We start from the raw sequence: 21888 nt of genomic DNA, 5'->3' as shown, positions 1-21888 counted from the left end.
AAAAATGTGACAGACACAAGGGAAGGCAAGGTAGCCGTGGCCTCCAAGCCCCGGTAATGCCTGCCCCGTGCTGCTCCTCTGTTCTGGCTTCGGGTGGGAAGCCAGTGCTACTCAGCAGGCAGTGCACAAACTGGTGCTGGGGAGGCAGTAAGAGTTTTTATTTGGCTTGGTGAGACAACTAGGACCTAGCTGAACATTTTCAGTTATGTGGCTAGTTTGTATTTTTTAACTTGGAAACACCCCATCGTATATCTACAAATCAAATGCACACAAGCGATCACCCTCCTACGATGGGCAGCTTGTCCCTGTATCATCTGAGTCTGGACTGGAGAGAAGAGGTGGTGCTGGGAGCAGGCAGAGCTGCTGTGGCACAAATCCTGCTCTGGGAGCCAGCTGGTTGTTAAAAGCCGATCTTCTAGGCAATGATGGTGGGCTTTCCTTTCTGCTGGTTCTTTGAGAGGACGCACCAGCCTAAACTATCTCCAGCATCAGGGGGATGCCGTGGTAGTTGTTAGCTCTCTGCATACTTTACTGTTTTTCTTCAGGCCTCTGGCCCTGGAGTTGTAATTCTCTCTCATGATGAGATAGTCTATGATTATTTTTAAAAAATAAAAAGAAGATTCTCAGCACTTGTAGTGACAGAGAGAGCTTGGGAAATACAGCTCTCTGAAGGGTCAGCAGACTGAAGGCCAATAACCAGCCACACGCAGCCGTTCCACCCTGACACCCCTGCTACTGCTACTAACATTTCAGGCCATTGATTTGAGACCTGTGACTCCTGGGTTCAGAGTAAGCCTCGTGTCACTCACTCACCTGCTTCGGGGGAGGGAGAGGGGAGTGCTAAGTTATTGGAATAGCTGTTTCTTCAGTACCTGGAAACACTCTTTCTGACTGCATCACAGCCTAGTTCTAGAGCGTGAGCGTGCCATGTGACATAAATTAAGTTCAAGTTGCTAGTCATCCCCAGGGCTAAATTCTGTCAAGCCTTTATATTAGAGAAAGGATCTGTACGGGGCCTAAAAGGTCCTGCTTATCTCCATGGTGACCTGGCTGGCAGTGTGCGTTTCCAGGACATGTTGATAGAAAGTCAGAGCCTGGTTTGGGGTAGCACTCCCATGCAGAGCTCTAGATCAGAGTGTAGCAGCTGGCAAACTTCCTGACGTCTGCCCCCGATACCACCATGTGCGCTTTGAAGTCGATAATATAAAGTCATCCCACTGACCTGCTAGCTTGTGTCTCCTGGCTGTTAGAGAACAGGCGAAAATGAACAGGCCTTTCCCTTTTGTTTAGTGTCTTCTCTGAAAACACTAGAAGGAGCTTGAAAGAGAGTACATGTGACACCCGGTTCCTGTGTTTATTTGTGTGCTTGTGGTTTGGCTGAAAGACAGGAGAGGGAAGCGTGACTGTGTGTAGTCCACCTGGGACTCCCTCCTACCCAGCACGTGTTTTGAATGAAGATCTGCTCACACTAGTTAGCAAGTTGTCCCAGGGAACTGGACGTGGGTTAGCTCTTTGGGAAGTTTGCCTTTCCGTGCGGGTCAGTAGGACGGCATGGGACAACCAGGCTCTGTTGAGATGCAGGTGACTTGCATTCTGCCTTGCAAATTAACACTTTACAAGGGATGAAACACTTTGGCCTGGGTTAAGCATATAGTTTTCTGTTACTCTGACAGCAGAGATGATAGAAAGGTCTATTTTTTCTTTTTTTTCTTTCCTTATTTCCTTTTTTTGGGGTGGTGGTTTGTTGGGGTCCCCCTGTCCCCGCCCGGTCCCACCACCACTAGCAGAAGCATAGGCTGCTTATCTTGTTAGCTACTAATAGCCAAGGAATGCTGCACCTCAGCAGTGATGCATTGTGCCTTAGCCAGGAGATAATGATTGTGTTTTTCCACTTAGTTACAGGTATACAAAGCCAGCACCAGTACTCATGCAAGAATCAGTGTCAAGTACTAGTTTGAGAGTCTTATAAGAAGGAAAGCTATCAAAGGTTCGCCAGCTTTAAGCTTTCAGAAGGAGGGGGGAAGGAGAACGTGCAGCACACCTCTGTTTGAGGAACAGGAGTAAGAGCGTTGGCCTCTGCTTTGGTGTGGGGAGATGGGTTTGGGAGTCACAGTGGCCAGGGAACAGGAGGGCCCTGTTGTGGAATATCCCACTGAGTGCCAGGTTTATTGCTGTTGAAAGGAGGGATTACAAATGTGATCAGACCTTAACTCTGAGCATGTGAGAAGACTGGCATCTCCTCTCGGAAATATGTAGCAGCTGATTACTGTGCCCATTTTTGTGTCTGTTACGTGACTGTTTTCCCATTTCTTTTTGCCCCCTCCTCGTTGACCTAGAGTATTTTGGCCATTAAATGAAAAAATCTATAGGATGTAATAGAGTGTTGAATTTATATTGAGTGACGTAATCTTACTGTGACTGCTATAACTGTATCTTAAAGGGCTTCTCCAGCAGGAGAAGCCTGACCTAACACATATAGTTCTGCTGCAGGCCCCTCTTCCTATATATTCCCACAGGATAGCTTATGTTTTGGGGCAGGCAGTTAGGTGGATGTGAGGGGCAAGGAATGGCTTGTATGTGCCCAAGTCATCGTGAGTAGCAGGGAGGAGAGGCTCCTCTGCTGACTTTGGAAAACAACCACTTTGGCTCTAGCTGTCTCAAGTTCAGAGGGGTGGAAGACTTCGTAATAGCACCTGGTCTCATTCTTCCTTCCCGCCCTGATATCCTGGAACACTGGGCATTTATCCTCTGTCTCTGAGAGGATTTGCTCCCAATATATCTGATAGTTAAAGTAGTAGTTTTACAGTCTTGTCTTACGCTTAGGGAAAGAGTCTTTGCTTGACAGCTCTTGCAATCTAAATAATGCAAAATAAAACCACAACAGATAAAACACATGGCATGAATTGAAAGAAGGGCTAGCGAGAGGACAACTTAGATGTAAAACAATGTAGGCATACTGAACTAAATTCTTGTTTTTGCTGGAATGGTTGAAATCAGTAATGTGGGGGGAGGACTTTTCTTGGGGTCTTGTCTTGAGTTTGCAGATCTGGTCAGAATAGAGCCCTTTGCCCAGTTTCTTCCATGCCTCGGTCTGTTAAACCTGCAAAAGGGGAAAGTATGTGCAGCAAACAAAAGGCAGCTTTGACGTCAAGACCTGGGACCGTTGCCCAGACACTGGGAGGTGGAGCGCAGAAAGGAATCCACAGCTAATAGGCTCTGGACTGGAGTGCACTTTGGCAGAGGGACAGCTACTACCCCTTCTTTCCAGGAATAATATTGTTTATTTCTATCTCACTCTCTCTGGCTAAAGTTACCCTAGTCAGGTTTCACTTCACCTGTCTCTACCATAAAGTCACCAGAGCCCAGGAAAAATCTAATCTGCAGACTCCCGGTTCTCCATACCTTCTTTCCTGAAGAGCTACGCTACGTATTTGTTTTGTTTCTTTACTTTGATGAGTTCACAACTGCAACTTTCTCTTACTGAAGCTTTTGCTGGTATGATTTAATAAACACATACACATGGTGTGTTTGTGTGTGGCTGCACACATGCCTGTAGATGTTCAAGTAAGCACCGCTCCCGCCTGCCTGCAGCTGTGTACATGGAACTCACGGTGTTAAGAGCAGCGGATATTTCTGGTTTGTGTAAATGGCTCTGTCCTGTGGGTGAAAGCTTTGTTCTGGGAAGTTTCAAAACATTTCAACACAATGCGGTAACAACCTGAAGTTCAGTGGATTTGTCACACAGTTTGGATTGGCTTTGGATTTGTTAAAGACGACACTATTTTTACATCAGTTTCAGGTTGCCAGCCTTTCATGGGCAAACTTCACAAACTGTTGAGTCATAGACCAAACCTTTAGTAAACTGTCCCGTATTTTCTGTTTTATTCATATTTCCTAGCTCTGCAGTTCAGGTCAGTGCGTATTTGCCCCCTGTGCACTTATGAACATTGTGCAGCCTTTGAAAGTTTAGGAGCTGAATCCCAGCCTCTGGACAGGATGGCAAAGGCACTCTCTGGTGTAGCTGTATTTGGCTGCACATGATCCGGGAGGAGATGAAGGGAACTTTATGACCAGCTTTGGAAAGCTTCGCTCAGTAAATGAAATGCAAGTTTTTCTCAGAGTCCTAAGAGTTGTAATCCCTGATCACTTGTTCTTCAGGATGGTTGTGGGGAGCGACCTGTAAATAACCATTCCCAACAGTGCACAAGGCAATACCACTACTCAGACTGTTACAGTCTTTTTCACCAGCTCTTATTTAACCCTTCTGAGATTTAAGACCATGAAAGTGCATTACCACGCTTTCTACATATGGGTGCAGTATGAATGAGAAGTATTGAAAACAAGTCTATGAGATATTAATGGCGTAAGAATTTATAGCTCTTTTTGGTCTTAAGATGTTTGAGTTAAATTCACCCCTTTGAAACATGTGAGTTCATTTTTCCCATTCACCGTCAGTTACTCAGGATTGTCCCTGGTGAGATCTGAGCTGCTTTGCTATTTTAGCAGTCGTTTGCTTCCTCCTCCTACCTCAAATTCAAGTGTTAAAATCGTTGAGATCATCTATGTTAAAAAAAGGAAAAAAATTAAAAACTGAGTGTTCAGCAGCTCCTCAAATAGGAGCATTTAAACAGGGCTGTTTTTTCCTTCTAGTTCCTAGTACAAGCCTGTTGCTCGCATCTTACAGCATGCACTTGAGGATCTGCAAGTTTTCAAGTTTGGTTCAGAGCTGTCTCTGTTTCTCTCTGTACTTCCCTAATCTGAATTCCTCACTTCATATGTGTTGTAAGAGTTTCTTTGTGTGTCATTCTACCCAGAAGCCAGATCCTAAGAAACAGTAAAAAGCTGCTTTAAAAAAAATTAGTTTCCTCTTACAATCCCTTGCCCCTGCTGTATGATCGGGTGGTTGGCAGATGTGTGATTCTACTCTCGTCTTGTCTGGTTTCCTGGAAGAGCCTGGCTGCTGGCTGAAGTGACAGCAGGAAGGAGGATGGGAGGGACTGCGTTGCAAAAAAGCTGGTGGCAGATGAATGTTAAAAGAGAAGATAGAGTTCCTGGATGTAGTTTAAGCTCCCCAGCCTTCCTAAGAAAGGGAGGAGAAATGAATGCAGCTTTCCAACACTGTGCTGTTCCAGCTGCCTTCTGCCCTTCCAGATAGGCACTAGCTCAATGTTTCCATGTTGAGCAACAGAGAAGATGCTCTGGTCTGGACCTAAAGCACCTTAACACTTTAGATTATACCGTGGTTTCTCACTGTGTTTTCCCCTGCATTTTAATTCGAGCTTATATTACATTCTTACTTAGAATTACTTATGTTACATTCTTTCTTAGACTGTGCTGTGGAAAGAGAAGGTGCCACCCAGATATTTCTGCAGAGGAGGAAGGAAAGGTGGGGCACCGGGAGACACAGGAGAGGGCTTGAAAGATGAGCACACAGTGCTTCTGATAAACTGATTGGCAGTGAAGTAACTGGCACTGGCACACTGCCATCACTGAGTATTGATACAATTTTCTTGGATCGGGTTTTCAAGGTTTTTTTCTCCCAAGTCCTGGTCCTAGCAGCCCCACTGGTGAACTGCAGTTTGTCGCAGTAGAGGAGAGACTAGTATGGTAAATCATATGACTGCCCAGCTATGATAGTTGGAGCTGGGGGACAAAAACAGGCAAGTGGAGATTTCTGAGTATTTACAAAGGCAAATCCTGGCAATCAAAACCCTCTTTGGAAACTAGCTCTTTGGGAAATGGCTCTGCATTTTATGCTGGCTGGGCAAAAATACTTGCTAGCGATGTGTATAGAATTAAGCCCTGAGAGGTGAGCCTGTGACATGAGTGCTTTGCTGGAAAAACACAGGTGTTACCTTACTGGTGGCTGAAGGAGTTAACTGAGAAATGGGCTGTGTCTGTTTGGACAGATTTTCAGTTGCTTTTGTGCTCAAACTCTGAGAACCCAGAGCTTTAAACTAGATTTTAAGGGGAAAAGGGACAAACCCAGGATTGCTAGAGATCAGTCTGCAGGCAGCACACCAGTGTTTGAGGGACAGTGTGCTAGCAAGGTTCTTCCTTTTGACACCTCAGTGGAGGCAGGAGATAGAGATCCATGCAGCAGCAAAGGCACAAGGGTTATTGATGTGTTAGAAACCACGGAAGTGCCTGAGAATGATCGTGTAGGAATTAGGGCTTCTGCCTCACAAAAGTCGGTGGGATCAATAGCCCAACTGAGGTGCATCAACAGCAGTGCATGCAGCATGGGCAACAAACAGGAGGAGCTGGAAGCCCTTGCGCAGCAGGAAAAATATGACATAGTTGCCATCACAGAAACTTGGGATGGCTCACACAACAGGAGTGCTGCAATGGATGGCTATAAACTCTTCGGAAGAGACAGGCAAAGAACAAGAGGTGGTGCGGTAGCCCTGTGTGTTAGGGAGTGTTTTGATTGTCTAGAGCTTAATGATGGTTAATAGGGTTGGGTGCTTATGGGTTAGAATCAGGGGGAAGGCCACCAAGGCAGATATCATGGTGGGAGTCTGTTACAGACCACCTAACCAGGATGAAGAGAAAATATTCTATAAGCAGCTGGGAAAAGTCTCACAATTGCTAGCCCTTGCTCTGGTGGGGGACTTCAACTTACCAGACATCTGCTGGAAATACACTACAGCAGAGAGGAGATGGTTGAGGAGATTCCTGGAGCATGTGGAAGATAACTTCCTGACACAGCTGGTGAGGGAGCTGGCTAGGGAAGGCACCGCTGGACCTGTTGTTAGTGAGCAGAGAAGGACTGGTGGGTGATGTGATGGTTGGAGGCAGCCTCGGGCACAGCAATTGTGCAACGATGGAGTTTTCTGTTCTCAGAGAAGTAGGGAGGGGGGTGAGCAGAACTACCACCTTGGACTTCTGGAGGGCCAGCTTTGGCCTGTTCAGGAGCCTGGTTGATAGAGTCCCCTGGGAGGCAGTCCCGAAGGGCCAAAGGGTCCAGGAAGGCTGGACATTCTTCAGGAAGGAAATCTTAAAGCTGCAGGATCAGGCTGTCCCTATGTGCCAAAAGACAAGCTGGTGGGAAAGAAGACCAGCCGGGCTGAACAGTGAGCTTTGGCTGGAACTCAGGAAAAAAGGGAGAACTTATGACCTTTGGAAGAAGGGGCAGGCAACTCAGGAGGGCTACAAGGATGTTGTGAGGTTGTGCAGGGAGAAAATTAGAAGGGCCAAAGCCCGAGTAGAACTTAATCTGGCTACTGATGTTAAAGACAAGAAAAAGTGTTTCTATGAATACTTTAGCAACAGAAGGAGGGCTAAGGAGAATCTCCATCCTTTGTTGAATGCAGAGGGGAAACAGTGGCTAGGCTGAGGAAGAGGCTGGGATACTTAATGCTGTCTTTGCCTCAGTCTGTAACAGTAAGATCAGTTATTCTCTGGGTACCCAGCCCCCTGAGCTGGGATGCAGGGACGGGGAGCAGACTGAAGCCCCCATAATCCAAGGGGAAGTGGTCAAGTGACCTGTTGCACCACTTAGACACACACAAGTCTATGGGGCCAGATGGGATCCACCTAAGGGTACAGACGGAGCTGGCAGAAGTGCTCACGGAGCCCCTTCCAGCCATCTGCTAGCAGTCGTGGCTAACCAGGGAGGTCCCCAGTGGCTGGAAGTCAGCAAATGTGACGCTCACCTGCAGGAAGGGCCGGGAGGAGGATCCAGGGAACTATAGGCCTGGCAGCCCCACCTCAGTGCCGGGGGAGGGGATGGAGCAGATCACACCACGGGGCATGTGCAGGGCAGCCAGGGGATCAGGCCCAGCCAGCGTGGGGTTATGACAGGCAGGTCCTGCTTGACGAACCCAATCTCCTTCTACGACCAGGTGATCTGCTTAGAGGATGGGGAAAAGGCTGTGGGTGTTGCCTACCCAGACTCTAGTAAAGCCTTTGACACCAGCTCCCACAGCGTTCTCCTGGAGAAACTGGCTGCTCCTGGCGTGGATGGGTACGCTGCTCACTGGGTGAGAAGCTGGCTGGCTGGCCCAGCCCAAGAGCGGTGGGGAATGGAGCAACATCCTGCTGGCGGCCGCGCACCAGCGGCGTTCCCCAGGGCTCCGTGTGGGGCCAGCTCTGCCTCGTACCTTCATCGGCCATCTGGACGAGGGGATCGAGCGCAGCCCCGGTACGTAGGGTACTGGTACAGCTTGTGGGGGAGTGTGGGTGCGCTTGAGGGGCAGGAAGGCTCTGCGGAGGGATCTGGACAGGCTGGACCGATGGGCTGAAGCCAACCGCGTGGGGCTGAACAAGGCTCAGCGGTGGGTGCTGCAGCTGGGTCACAACAACCCCCCGCAGCGCCGCAGGCTCGGGCAGGGGGCTGGGAAGCTGCCTGGCAGGAAAGGGTCTGGGGGTGCTGGTTGATGGCCGGCTGAACACGAGCCGGCACTGTGCCCAGGTGGCCAGGGAGGCCAACAGCATCCTGGCGGGTATCTGAAACAGTGTGGCCAGCAGGACGAGGGCAGTGACCGTCCCCCTGCGCTCGGCGCTGGTGCGCCCGCACCGCAAATCCAGTGTTCAGTTTTGGGCCCCTCACTGCAAGACAGACACTGAGGGGCTGGAGCGTGTCCAGAGACGAGCAACGGAGCTGGGGAAGGGGCTGGGGCACAAGTCCTGTGAGGAGCAGCTGAGGGAACGGGGGGTGTTCAGCCGGGAGAGGAGGGGGCTCAGGGGGGACCTTATCTCTCCCTGCAACGACCTGACAGGGGCTGTGGGCAGTGAGGGGTCGGTCTCTTCTCCCAGGCAACAGGACAAGAGGAAATGGCGTTAAAACACACCACAGGAGGTTTAGATTGAATGTTAAGAAAATTTTCTTTACTGAAAGGATTGTCAAGCACTGGAACAGGCTGCCCAGGGAAGTGGTTGAGCCACCATCCATGGAGGTGTTTAAAAGACATGGAAATGAGGGACATGGCTTAACGGTAGACTTGGCAGTGCTGGGTTACCAGTTGGACATAATGGTCTTAAAGGTCTTTTCCAACCTGAACAATTCTGTTACTCTCTGATTCTAAATAGGGAGGGGCATGGAGAACAGCAAGAAAGGGAAAGATGCTTTTTGTTGGTTTTGGGCCAAGTGGTGGTATGAGGTCAGGCAGATGACTGACTGCATTTGCAGTGGCTGTTCCTTTTAGTTTGGAACATGGTTGTGCGTTTGTGTTGGGACCAGAAGAAAACAGGGGTAAATAAAAGGGAAAGAAGCAATATTGGACGTCCCCTGTGGAAAATGGGGGAGGGAATGTGTGAAGTCTAGAAATCAACTGAGGAGCTACTTTATTATAACAAAAAAGGTGTGGAAACAATGGAGGGAGTAAAAAGGGTGAAAACAGCAACTGCTGTGAAAGAAGAGACTGAGCGGAATATGGCCTGAATGAAACAGGGGGAAAGAAAACAGCGAAAATGTGTGAATCAGTATGGTTTTTACATTTGGTTCTGTATTTTATTGAATTTCCATGGCACCAGCTAACGGCGGACTGTTTACTCCTTTCTGTGCATTACATTGTGTGTGAATGTGTGCAAGCCCTTTGTAAACTGTTGGGTGTACAGTACACCCTGGGTTGCTTTGACCTCAGTGAACATTCACAGCATCTTGCTGTCCTTGGCAGGGCTACGGAGGGCTGGTCAGGATGCCAGGAGCTCCATCCTCTGTGCTGGGGCCAAATCCTGCTCTGGCTTATCAGGAATTTAGGGGGTAGTTCCTAAAGCCTATTGCAGACCTGCTCTTCTCTCCTAGATGCTTGCTTTCTTACACCTCCATCACATGGAACATAGTGTAAGAGGCAGGTGTGTCTGATACTGTAGCAATAATGAACAAGTTTAATCACCATCTTGAGGGTTAGATATTATTTATAGTTTATGCAGTTAGGCCTTGATGGCTGCAGAAACAGTACGTCCAGAACGAAGAAGAAAGGAACATCTTGTTCAGCTTATCAGCCATTGTCTGAGAAAAGGTGGAAGCTTTGTGGTCCTGTAGTGGGCAAGACAAAGCAGCAGCACAATTAAAGTTGTGGAGAAGGAATTAAGGACAATCATTTCTCAGACTGGAGTATGGCTACATGGGCAAATTGGCAGCAGTGATGGTACACTCTGTATTAAGAGGTCAGTACATGAAGGAAGGGTTATGTAGTTCGTGCAGTTTTGCATCGCCTGGAGGGTGGAATCACATCTGGTTTGTTTTTCTTATATTTTGCTGCAGGGATTCAAAAATTCACTGTTTTGACTAGCAGAATTTGAGTGATGAGTGACGACAAAAAAAAGCTGGTTTTCTAAACAGAAAGAAAAAATGGTTTTCTTGCATCTTTCATCTCTCATATCAGTAAAATGACCTAACCTGCTTTGCCTGAGCAAGAGTTAATTTAGCCTGGAATTTAACAGGAGGAGCTAAATTAGGAAGGAGTGGATGTAGCTCAGTATGTAGGTGGGAGGAGAAAGAGCATCACATCACCTGTCAGCTCCCACCCAAGGCATTAAAAGACTCAGAGAAACTGTTTGCAACTCATCACCTAAAGTAGTGGTTGTCAACACTTTCAACATGACTAACTCAAAACTTTCCATCAGAAAGTCCTCCTGACAGTAGGCTTCCTCCAATTAGTCGTCTTTCATGGATGTCAGCAGTAATCCATGGAAAACCCCCAAGTTCTCAGGATGCAGCTTGAAAACCACTGGTGTAAGACAACTTGATGATGCCTCTGGTGAACTCTGGTGTCTGGTGTGTATTTTATCATGTCTTTTCTTCCTTTTCTGTATCAGAAAGGGGCTTGGATCTGAGGGAAGCTGAACTCTGTATTCCCGTGTGGTCACTGCAGTCATTGTGCTGCTGGGTCAAAACCAGTGCACGTTTGTCCAGGGTCAGTGTTGGTGCAACTTCAGCATCAGCTCACGTTGTTCCCCATGTGGTGTGTTCTGATTTCTGGAGGTGTCTCAGGAGCATGGATTTTTGCCAGTCGTTCTCCACTTGGGTAGGGAGAGATGGTTTCATTTGCAGTTGTTCTTTCTGGAAAAGTGAGACACAGTTCTGGACCAGTGTCAGGCTCCCAGTCCTCTTGATTTCTGACTATTTCTGTGGCCACTACAAACTGAAAAAGGACTATCACCAAATAGACCATGGAGTTGGGGGATGTGGAGAGTAGGACAAAACGCCTTTTGGATAGTGTGTGTGCCTGATGGCCTGTTTTCACAAACTACATGAAGTCCCAAGTTGAGTTTTCCAGATAAAGGAAGCTGATAAGCCATGCCAGTGGTCTTTTGGGTCCCATGGAAAGGGTGGTGTTGCACCTGACTTGCTAACTGCAGCTTCTGCCCACGTATTTAGACTGGTATGTGAACACAGTAGCCCCAGGTATGTGATTGGTAATAACGGTACTGATTGCTTAGAATTCTTCCACACAAATCAGTGTGAATAACTCCCTGGATGTGCCTGACTTGTCTGAGATCGGTCACTCAGGAGGATCGGCAATGTGTTCTGGGAACACTGTAAAGTCTAGATCTTGATGTTTGCTTCTCTTTCCTCATGTATAATAAATCTTTGAAAAGCTGTTGAGAAGGATGTGGAATGAGACTGAAAGCCTTCCCTCTTTCAAAAGCCCCCCCTAATATATGTAAACAGCAGTAAATATTTTTTCATTGCAACCGTCACGCTTTGGTTTAAGATCCCAAAGGTGAAAGTCCACAGTAAACTTTCTGTGTTACCCAAATACTTATTTGACCTTACGAAAATCAAATAAACACACTGTATTGTGACCTTGGGGACAGGCCAGGAAAAACTCTGTAAATGGAGCAATATAATCACCTTTCATTGCAGCGCAGATGATTGAAGGAAAAACCTGGGCTGTCAGAGCAGGAAAACCCATTTAGTTTATTTACTTTCTTTCAGCTTCTAGTTTTTATCGACTGTGTTCTGGGGTTTTCTGGCTGTTATTCTTCAGCCAGGTGCTCAGAGAGCTTCCTTCTGAAAACCCCAAGCCTGCGTACAGCTAAGTGCTGTGCTGGGCAGTAGCTGGACTGCGGGCCAAATTCTTCCTCCATCATCTTGGCACAGTTTTCTCGAAGCAAGAGAAACTGTGTGTGATTAGCTAAGAAAAGAATTTGGTTCCAGACATGTCTGGCTCACGCTGTAGACATCTATTCCCTAGAAATAAACTTTATAGCTAGGTGTGTGATGGGCTGTACACACAGCTGCTTGGAGGGGAGGTAGGAGCCGAGGTGGCTCTGTGTGAGTGCTTGGGATAGCCATGACATAGAAAATCTGTTAGATAAAACGAGCACTGTCAGAAGCACAATGACATGACTGCAGCAGCACACAGCCTTTGTACCCAGCCGCCATTCAGGGGGCTGTAGAGATGTAGCACAGATGTCCTGTGTTAGGCTCAGCCTAGCTTAAACCACCCTCCTGTGGCAAATTTCCTTCTTAGTGGTACGTGTTACTGCTGATGTTTCCCGGTATAACGCAGGCTGACACTCGGAAAGGAGTTGTGGCGTGATACGCAGGCATGGCTGCCACCTCTTGCAGAATCATTTTCAAATCCAGGAGCTGGAATTACTGAAAGCAAACGGGAGATACAGCAGGAGTGGGGAGGCAGTGCCAGGGAGGCGAGCTGGGGGAGAGGTGGGAGCTGCCACTGCCAGTGCAGGCAGGCTGCTGCTAGGCTCGTCCCCACACTTAAAAAGAAGGTAAAAATAATCCTCCTGGGACTCACATGAAAAAGGAGAGGGGAATGTCTGGAGAGCTGAAGAGTCTGCGCAACATGGCCTCTTTCCCATCATCCGTGCTCCCCCTCCTCCACCCTCTCCCCGCCGTGCCCCTCACCCCAGGGGTGAGCGAAGGCCCGGCAGTTCTAGGAAGAGCTCAAGCCGAGTCAGCAGCCGCCAGTTCCTGGAACTGCAGCCTGGGCCCACGGGACGCTTCAGGGAATTCTCGCTGCCATTCCAAGGATGGCAAAGAGCTCGTCCAGTGACCTGGGGCTCCCCGGCGGCAGGGGGCAAAAGTTTGGAGTCACGCCATGGGACTGGGAAGATTACCAGAGCCACGAGGGCCTGCTCAGAGCTCTACTACAGTGAGTTGTTTGGCTCCTCGGGGGAGAGAGAGAAAGAATTTGCTACACAGGAGATACCAGTAGCGACCACAGGAATTTAGAAAAAGGATATGGAGCTAAAAGGTCAAAATTTCCCGCCATCAGTCATCATCTCCTTGGTAGGGGCTGGAGAGGCTGCCAGAAGCTCAGAGATTTCAAGACCCTGAAACCTCCCACAACCACATGACCTTGAATAAATGGAACAAGAAGCAGCAAATCAAGGTTGAGCCTGGCGTGTGCTGCTGTCCCACACTTTCTGCTTCCCAGTGCTGTGGCTCTCATCAGTCGTTTGCCTGTTCAGGTTCAGTCCCACTGCATGTTCCCTCCTTCCAAAGCAGGAGACAATGGGAGCTTTTTTCCCAAGCCCTGTAGACCTTCTAAGGAAAACAGTCAGCATGACACTGACAAATTAATGTTATTCTTACTACCCATTTACAAGATAAAATTATTTCACATGCTGCTGGCAGCCTGGGGGGAGTGAATTACTCCCAGTGCTGGACTTTAAATACGTCTGCTACATGCAGTTACTGAGTTGCTCTGGGTCGACTTCAAATTATCAGAGATTTGAGTGGAGGAAGTGTTGAAGTTGGATACTGGCTTCCAAGATACTTCTATAAGTCACTGTAGCAAAGCTGCAGGCAGCAGGTAGCGCCTGCTTTTTCTGGTTTTGTTACCAGATGTTACTGATGGAAGGGTTGCTTTTCTGGAAAAGGTGGGCTAACTACTGCGAGTTGTTCAAAGAGAGGAGGCAAGGAGTTACATTTTCTGGCTTTCTCCTGGGCCAGGCCAGATGGGTCCCTCAGGCCTTGACGTCGTCAGTGCCATGAATTTTATTGGGACTTTATCATTCTGCACACGATTTTGATTCTAGTTCTGCTTTTTTAAAAGTCCTGTGAACTCTGTTCCAACTCTGAGTTTTGCTGTTCTTTTTTGACTCCAGCTGATAACCACAGCTCTGCCACGTTGTGCTCTGGCCAGCAAAGGTGTTGTCTTCAGATGTTGTTCATTCAACGCCATCAGCTTTCCCCTAGACATCATAGCAGATTTTCTTTGCTTTTACATTTAATGCCTTTCTATGGTATCAGTCAGCCCACAGACCTCTTTCTTCCCATACGTTTATTATGATTCTGCTTCCAGTATTTGATCAGACTTTCTGATGCTGCTTTGAGCCTTTCTTCTTCTCCATTTCTTGTTTTTTTTCCTGTGTATTTTTCCACCGTGGAGAAACTTTCATAAAATGAGAGCTACCAAAATCTTTTCGGCTTGCATCTGCCCTTGGTTTGGGAAGAAGCATATGCTCATGTTTCGGGGGGAGGCAGCTGTTCTTGCTCTTCATGTAAAAGACTTTAATGGATTCCGAGGATTATGCTGCTGGAGTAGCTTTTTCATCAAAGCCATAGCAACTTCCTTGTTGCCTTTCATTTTCTTATTATATTAGATGTATTTGGGTTCTGTGAACAACTAATTAAAATGCAGAAGAGTAGCTCTTTATTAAGGTTTTATTAACATTTAATTTGCTTTTTAGTTTTTGGTAGGAGATCAAAAGGCTTAGCTCTTTCCTAGAAAGATAACCGAAGGGTTGCAGTGCTGTGCTAGGCTGATCTCCCTCTCGTAACTATGTGGAAGATGCGGGCAGAGACCCCTGCTGCCGGGGGTGCGTGGAAGAAAGGTGCAGTGGGGGCTGTGCATGGCGGCCAAACCAGAACATGGGACTTGCCCGGTGCCATGGGTAGGAGCAGCTCTGCAAGCTTCCCCCAGGGAGCGTTCTTCCTGCCCATGGTGCGGAGGGCATCCTGCACGCTTCTGGCTCACCTGGAAGCATTGAAATCCTGAATTCAGGAGAGTCCACCCTCCTTCAGCCCATCTCCCTGAACGTGATGCTTCCTCCCTGTTGAGCTTTCATACCACAAGGGTGAATGCTTAGTGAAGGGTGATTCCTTGTCATGGCTTCTTCATGGTCTCCTGAGGTTTTGCTGGTGCGTAGTCGATGCAGGCTCTGATGAATGGGAATGCACACACTTAGCAGCTGTCTTTCAAAGACTGTCCGTAGACTCTTCATCAGGAATCTTCCTTTTTCTCCTAACAGGTTCAGTTTCTTTTTAGTTACCTTTCTGTGCAAAGGCCTTTTGAGGGTCTGGGAGAGCAATATATTCAGGTCCTTTGTAGGTGCTGTGCTTTAATGGAATTATTGCCAGGCCTTTTAGCGTGTCTTCGCTGTGCTTGAAAGTAGCTAGAACAGTGTAAGTAGTTTTTTCTTTCCTGTCTCAGTTTTTCCCTCCTTCACCAAATATTCTCCTCTGGGATGCAGGCACATGTTTAAAATACACAGGACTCCTGCTTGGTTTTGTGACTTGTTGCTTTGCTGCAGCAAAGAGACAGGATGGAGCTGAGGGAAGCCATGAAATTCTATACCAAGTTAATAAAAAAAAAAAAAAAAAAATCTGTATTGCTTCTCTCTCTTTCCATTGCTGCAACCGGCATAAGTAGGTGCAGGTGCCATATGCCATTATTCACTCAGGTATATGCAGTTTCAGCAGCTAATACTTACATGGATAGAACCTGCGTTTCAGATGTTACTTGCTGTCAAGATAGGGGGTTTTGTCATGATACAAACTTCTTGGTGCCACCACAGATCAGTGGTAGAGTAGTAGGGCAATTATCATTTTAGTTTGTGAAGTCTTGAGTGATTTTTTGATCGATCCATTGTTGCGTTTTCTATTTACTTCCATCTAGGAAAGGTAGGTTTGAAGTTTGCCCATAACTTGTTTATTACATATGTATCCAAAAGGTGAAACAACTCTCAGCTTTTCTGTCTGTTAGCTTTGAAACAAGCTGCACAGTGATTCCTCAAAGTAGCTATCAATGAGTTAACTTTTTATGAATTTGTTACCTAATCTGAAGGGTAAAGATGGTGTTCAGCTTCAGTTTCATAGGAAACCTATGGGAAACTGGTGTCCTAAAGCAAACAGATCCTACCCCTCCCTAAACATACAGATATTTTGCTGTAGAAGTTCCTTTGTCCTGTCAGAGAAACCCCTTCTCTTCCAGACAGTAACTGCATAGTTATTCTTGCCTGAGCAAGTTTCCTTGCAAGCGATGAGCAATGCCTGGGACTGAGAATCCAAGCGTGGCTGTGTCCTCTGCAATGTGGACTGGCTGTCCGCGGCACTTTGGCTAACTGAATTGTGCCACATGCTGTTTTGGCTCCTGGAGTAAAGCAGCTTTTGCCCTTCCCTCTCTTGGGTGTTCTCTGTGCCACATTGTCATGCCAAGAGTTGCGGCGGAAAATCCTGCTTGCTGGACTCCATGGAACCTGCAGACTAGCAGCAGGGGCTGGCACAGGAGGGAGTTTGGAACAGCTTGAAAAAAGTGGGAATAGTTGCAGCATAATGTTTACAGACTGTATGGTCTCTTTGTGGTGACCCAAGAAGGGTGCAGAAGACATGAGACTCCCTGTTTCGTGAGCTGTGGGTGACGTCTGTCCAATCTGAGATTAGCGCCATCATTGGAAGAGCTTTTCCCTATGAACTGGCTCTCCAGTGGGGTCTGGGGAAAACCTGTGCAGATTTCTTGCTCAGCAGTGGGTGGGAAGGTTCCAAAATTATTCACACCACCATAGGGTTCCAACATGATCTGGTGCCAATGTATTAATTCTCTCCTGATACTGTGTATCTCTCTGTATTTGTTTGCCTACTCATTTGTTACTTTATTCTCCTGTTGCTTGAGACTATCTGATAGAAGGTTGGAGGGAACAGAAGCAGGTGAAAGGTTTGGGGCAACACAATATCCTGGAGTAACACGTTAGCAGTTGTCTTCATTGGAGCTTCTCAGTCCAAAGGGGGTGTTTAAGCAGCTTGAAGGCTGTGCAAAGCATCTGTGATAACAGTAAATACCATGCAGAGGCCAAACCTGAGCTGTCACAGCCCTCACTAACCCCACAGCTGGAAATACTGGGCCTCTAAAACTGCCCAGATGCAAACAGAATGTGCTTGCCTGGTTTGCACCCTACCAGCAATGACTCATTTTGGCAGGAGGGACCTACTGGTGCTCAGCAACATAGCTCTGCTGCCTGCAGACCAGAGCAGGAGAGCACACGCAGTGCAGTGCAGTCTGCTGCCTGTGCAGCTGGATAATCTGCTGCAGTGAGGACATCTGCACTGAGCTCTCCTTGCCTGCTCCTAGGTCTTCCTGGGGAGAGCAACCACATCTGCTGCCATTTGTGGTGTTTTCTGCCTAGAAATACTAGGAATTTGTTTTCTAGCTGTGACTGCTGGAGGAATTTAAATAGAATTCATTATTCTGGCAGCTGCACAAGCCTTTGTTGAATTACGTCCCACAAATAGAAGGTATCAGGGAGACACTGAAGAAGATGTCTCAACCCTGTTCATCCTTCAACCTGATGATTATATTATCTGCCTTTCAGCTGTGCCTGGGCCCTTCACCTTGCACAGGATTGGAGACCCTCTGTTCAGATGACAGATAGGTACATTTAGAGTCAGAGTGTCCAAGACAACATAATATAAAAAAATGAGCAATAATTTTGTGTCCTGTCCAGCCTACATTTATGGATAATGTGTTTCACCTCCCTAAATTCCTTGTGAACACTTCCTGGCTTCCAGTTCCAAACTGTAGTTTGGAGGTGCTGCCTCGTAATGAATTGCTGTCTTTTTGTGGGATAGGGATGTATGGAGTGATTATTATATATCCTTTAGTGACTTGTGCATCAATATGTGGATTAAAGATTAATTCTAGTCATGATAAAATTACGCCTGTGCTGAAGTGGGCACATTTTCATAAACCCTTTAGAAAACCTCAGATGAAAAATCTGTAGGAAGCCAATTGCTATAAATAACTGTGTTATGTTGCTATATTTCTATTTATCTTGCCATTGAAGTGAGAGCTATGGTGTGTATGAGGCTTCAAAGCTTGTTTCCTATCTGCTCCATCTTTGCTTCCATACCTGTGACCTATAGCAGTGAGCAACCTATTCTCTTTTTAAAGTCTGGAGAAGTGTTTGCATACTACAAGTCATGCTGCAGAGATGCTGGAACGGGAGCTACTCTGAGCTTTTGTGTCTGTTCAGTACATGGCCACGGTGATACCAGCTTGGGTTCCAAGAGCAGCATAGCTCTGTGGGACCTGGTGTCCCCAGGCTTGTAAAACCATGGCTGGTGCGTGATGAGTGCCTTCCTGTTCAGCCCCATGTGTGCTCTGGTCCCTTCAGGAGTAGCCTTCCACTTCTGAGTGGGATGGTAAAGAGCATAGGTGGGACTGACAGGAATCATCTTGTATATCCAAGGGGTATATTCCCTCACAGTTTTTAGGTAATCAAAGTATGACTCTCCCAGCCTTGCAGTGCTCGATGTATTTGTAACGTTGGGATTAATCTCAGAACCTTGGGGCAGCAGGAAGGCAGGCTGCTTTACGAGTTACTACAGTACAGAGAGGGCAACTGGAACTCTACAAATACAGAGTGTGCTCAGTGTCCTTGGCCTTACTTTCACCACTTCAGTGTGCTAATCACTGCGAATGGGTTTGTGTAGTGAACAGCAATTCCTGTCACACGGTGAATTCTGAGTCATCTTTTGCCCCACAGCTCACACTGAAAAGTGTGTGTAAAACTGTCATTTTAGCACTTCTCCAGGCATTGATCCTGGAACTGAGACACCCCTTCAACAAAGTGTAAGGTGCAGGCCAGGTGTGGGTCTTATGTCCCTTCCAGACCCCAAGGAAAGCTCATCATTAGCTTTTTGTGCTTCCCTAAACAGTATTTCCAGCTGATCCTGTGCCTAGTGTCTTGCCCTCTGGGTTTTCTGTGTTTCGTAGAATTTGCCTGTAGAGCAAAGCAGTGGGTGTTGGTTGGTTTGCTGTTGGGTTTTTTGGTTTTTTTTTTTTTGTTTTTCTTTTTAATAAGACATGTTCAATTAGCTTCTTTAGAAAAACATCAGTCGGTGCTCTGATTGGGTGTCTGGCAGAGGAGGGACTGCTGTCAGCATGTCTGAGTTCCTGGAAGAGCTGAAGTGCAGTGAAAATGACCCCAGGGAGCAATGGGCTTTCCACAGAAACCTGACAGTCTGGAGGCGGGCTGACTGAGACTGGATGGTGTTAAGAACTCATTTAGTTTCTTTTCTGCAGCCTGACAGGGAAAAGCAAGGAGTGACAGTGCTGCACACAGCTTCAGTTGCATCCTTCAGCAGTAGGGGCTTAATGCTTCCTGCAGCATCATGCACAGTAATGGCACTGGGCCATCCTTCTGTGGTCTCTCTGTGTGCCGCAGGGCACCCTGTGGGTACTGTCAGCATCCTTCTCATTTCTGGAGACCAAAAAGTTCAGCAGATAACTTGTCTGTTCCTTGTTTAGACTATCAGTTTTTAATTCTAGGTCATATTCCCATTTGTGTGATGTTTTCCTTCACCTTTCACTATTGTACTTGCACTGTACTTGCCTCTCTGCTTCTAAAGAAACAAACATGAATTGCAAATTCCATAGCTGTGCTTTGGTCTTTTCCTTGGCTTGTACCTTTGGGCTGATCTGGTGGTACGGCCTGTTCTCATCTTTTTGTATCATTGTCATCCCACAGATGTACTGGTGTTTACAGAGTTGCTTCAAGCTTGTACCTTTTTTTTATCTGGACCAAATGCCTTTTGCCTTTTTTGAGGGTATTCAAGGAAGAAGGAAAAAATAGCACCTCAGTCCTTACAGCAGAGGCCTAAGGGAATTCACATGAAATGAAAAATCTGCCTCTGTTACAATCTGGAAATAAGATAGGAGTGGAACAGAAAGATCTGGAAGTTGCTTTCCGCCCCAGCTTGCTTGCCTTTGAATGCAGAGAGCAGTGTCCTCTGGGTGCAGCCCAAGGTGTGAGCAAGCAGAAGAAGGTGCTCCTGCTTTGGTGCTGTCAGGCTGAAGCTGCTGTATAGGAAAATGCATGTGCCTGGTTTGCATGAGAGCAGTCTCGATGGCTGCGTGTTGCACAGCAGCAAACCTTTGGAGCCTATGGCTGCAACTGCCTTGAGTTCAGGAGTTTGTCTTTATCAAGAAGTCAGAGAGAACTAAGCCAGTGAATGGATTTATAGTGTGCTTGCTGCTCTCTGTGTATTCGCAGTGTCTTCCAAGAGGTCTATTTTATGTAACGTAGTAACTCACTGAAATGATTTAATTACCTTGTGTTTGAAACTGTGACCAGAACTGTGGGGTGCTTAGGGTACCCTGGCATGCAGGGTTATACTGTCCTCCTGCAAGTTCTGCCAGGCTCTGAGCATGACAAACTGTTGCTCTGAAAAGTAACCTGCTCAGGATTTTTTCCCACTCCTGTAGTGTATGTAGGGTGAGCATCATCTCAGACTGCAGGCTCCACTGGCACCGAGATCTAAATTGTTTCCTTGCCTGCAGAGGTGGTTCTTCAAAGTTTAAGTAGAAGAAAGAGGCATGCTGCTATTGTTGTTATGCTTGGTCTATGGATGGATCCTCCTCAACCAGCAGCAAATATAATGCTGCTTCTTGGCCAAGTCAGAAACGGCCCCGCTTTCGTTTCCCACCCTCGGATGCATGAGCAGGCCAGTAATGTGAGTTTGCCCCTCCATTCCCACATCAAAGCCTTCTCTTAGGCTGTCTGCAGCCACTGCTGCATGTAGCGGGAGTGACTGCCCTTTCACACACACCTCCAGAGCCTTGAGTGGCTTACCTGGGAGCTTTACATTTACCACAATATTGGAGGAAAATTGAGTCCAAAGTATTGTGCATAGGTTACAAACTATTAGTGCACCATACGGAGGAGGCAAAAAGTACTTTTCCAAGCAGGGGAGGTTTTGAGCACAATTTAAAAATCATCTTCCCAAGCTCCTTTTGTCCACTTTGGAGACTCAAAAAAATAAGTGTACACATAACAAAAGTACTTGACATTTAACAGCACAGGGAAATTAAACTAATCAGATGTGGTGTATGAAGACAGCAGGAGGGAAATGCTCTTTTGTGGTTGGTTTCTTTCCAAGCAAATCATCTTAGTCATCTCTCTCAAGCAAACACAGGGTGGAATAGGTGTTTGTCATAAGAAGGGTGTAGCTAGATGTAATTAGTTACAGAATCCAACTTTCCATGAAAAGCTCATTAGCTGACGTGAGGAGTCAGACCTGTTCAGGTGCTCTGACGTTACATGGCTCCTGCTCGATCAGACTGAGCTTCAGAGCAACTGCGATTCATCGCCACCCGCAGCCAGCTACCCACCACGGTGATGGGGAAAGGGTGGGCTGTTCCTAGCACTCCGGCCAGCCAAGCGCTTGTGTGTGTGCAGGAGCAATAAAAATACAGGGTATGAGCTGTCAGATGAGGGGTCAAGTTGGGGTGTTTTCCGTTTGAGAGGGAGAGGACCAAGTGAAGACCTTGTATGATTAGGAGCCCAAGAGACAGCTTTACTTCTCGAGCTTGTAAAGCCAGGCTTAGAAACGTGGGTTTCTTCTCTGCGCGGGACTATGCGGTTGATTGCCCTAGGGACAAGAGAAAAGATTTAGTGAAGTCACTTGTGCTTTCCTTTGTCGTCCTACCAATCTGATGGACTTGTGTCTTCACTGGCAGCGTTGGAAAAAGGGAGCTTGGGCCACTTACAAATCATTCTCGTTCAGATTTGAGGCAGTGTTGCAGAGGGCTAGAGAAGTCACCTTTGTACAGAGTAGCTTTGGGCCCGACTTACTTTTTGTTAAGGTTACTTGTATCAGTTTGACCTCAGCAGAGGCGGCAGAGCAGAGAACCAACCCCTCTGCACGCTGGCCATAATCATTTCTCCAGAATTGTTTTTGAGGTTGTTTTT

At 47.1% G+C, this 21888-nt stretch overlaps 1 long non-coding RNA gene across 2 annotated transcripts in view; it reads left to right on the top strand.

Annotated features, from left to right (window-relative positions):
• The window catches only part of LOC130147863 (uncharacterized), a 43669-nt gene that overhangs the window by 5753 nt on the left and 16028 nt on the right, over positions 1 to 21888 (top strand). Inside the window, exon 1 of one of the 2 annotated variants that reach the window (XR_008821407.1) lies at positions 8901 to 13067. The exons of the other annotated variant lie outside the window; for it this stretch is intronic. This is a non-coding gene — a long non-coding RNA (uncharacterized LOC130147863). Of the gene's footprint in view, positions 1 to 8900; positions 13068 to 21888 lie in introns of those variants that run through there. 2 annotated transcript variants of the gene reach the window in all.

Source organism: Falco biarmicus, chromosome 4 (assembly GCF_023638135.1).
Source record: "Falco biarmicus isolate bFalBia1 chromosome 4, bFalBia1.pri, whole genome shotgun sequence".
Classification (NCBI taxonomy): Eukaryota; Metazoa; Chordata; class Aves; order Falconiformes; family Falconidae; genus Falco; species Falco biarmicus.
The sequence above is the reverse complement of the archived record's forward strand: the minus strand, read 5'-3'. Positions and strand labels throughout refer to the sequence as shown.